Raw genomic sequence first — 862 nt, 5'->3', positions numbered from 1 at the left:
CCAAGGAGGTTTAGAGTGCGGGAAAGCAAAGCGCTAGCCGCCACATAGGAATAATTTAGAACTGACCAATAGTGGGGCACAAATTTAAATACAAATGGTGGGAACTCCTTGCAACGTGCATTTCTGTGCTGCAACGAAGAAATGCACCCTGCAAAGAAAGCTGCAAACGGCAAGAAAATAATTTAGCAGTGCCGAAGCACACACAAACAAAAAATCACACCCTTGGGTTGTGACATCCCCCCTTGCTGAAGGCATAGCTAAATTATGCTGCACGTTCGTCACTCGAGTAATCAAGAGCACTTATCGCGGGTCGTCGAACAAAACGAATAAACACAAAATTTGTTAACATAAGAAGTTCGTCCTCCAGGGATCGAATCAAATAATAACCAACACAAATACATATACACATAATCAGATTCATAACAAAAACTGCACGATCAGGGCTTCAGTGGGCGTCATGGCAAAGTCGCGCTTTAGGCCCTCTCTTCTTTCGATGATGTTATCCTTATTGGGGCTTCCCTTCACCACGCACTCTGAATTCCGGATCTGTAAACAAAACTCTTAAAAAAAAATAAGTTAACGCATCTCAACATATTTACAAAATTTCCATGAAACTATACTATCATTTCTATATAATACAAGTGTTTGCTACTCTAAACTACCCTCTTTTGCGCACTCAACTAGATGAAATCATCGAGGAGCCGTCGTCTAATTCTTCTAGGTAATGGAAACCTAACTCATAGGCCAGTTGCCATTGGCCTGCGTCCCCTAAAATCCGAAGTTGCCGCTTATTGAGTCCAGAACGCTGTAGGAGAAATCCAAACATGTATCGCTCCTCTGGTGTTCTCTGTGGCAATGATGG

This window comes from Alligator sinensis, unplaced genomic scaffold, assembly GCF_000455745.1.
Source record: "Alligator sinensis unplaced genomic scaffold, ASM45574v1 scaffold292_1, whole genome shotgun sequence".
NCBI lineage: Eukaryota > Metazoa > Chordata > Crocodylia > Alligatoridae > Alligator > Alligator sinensis.
This window is presented reverse-complemented; position numbering follows the sequence as displayed.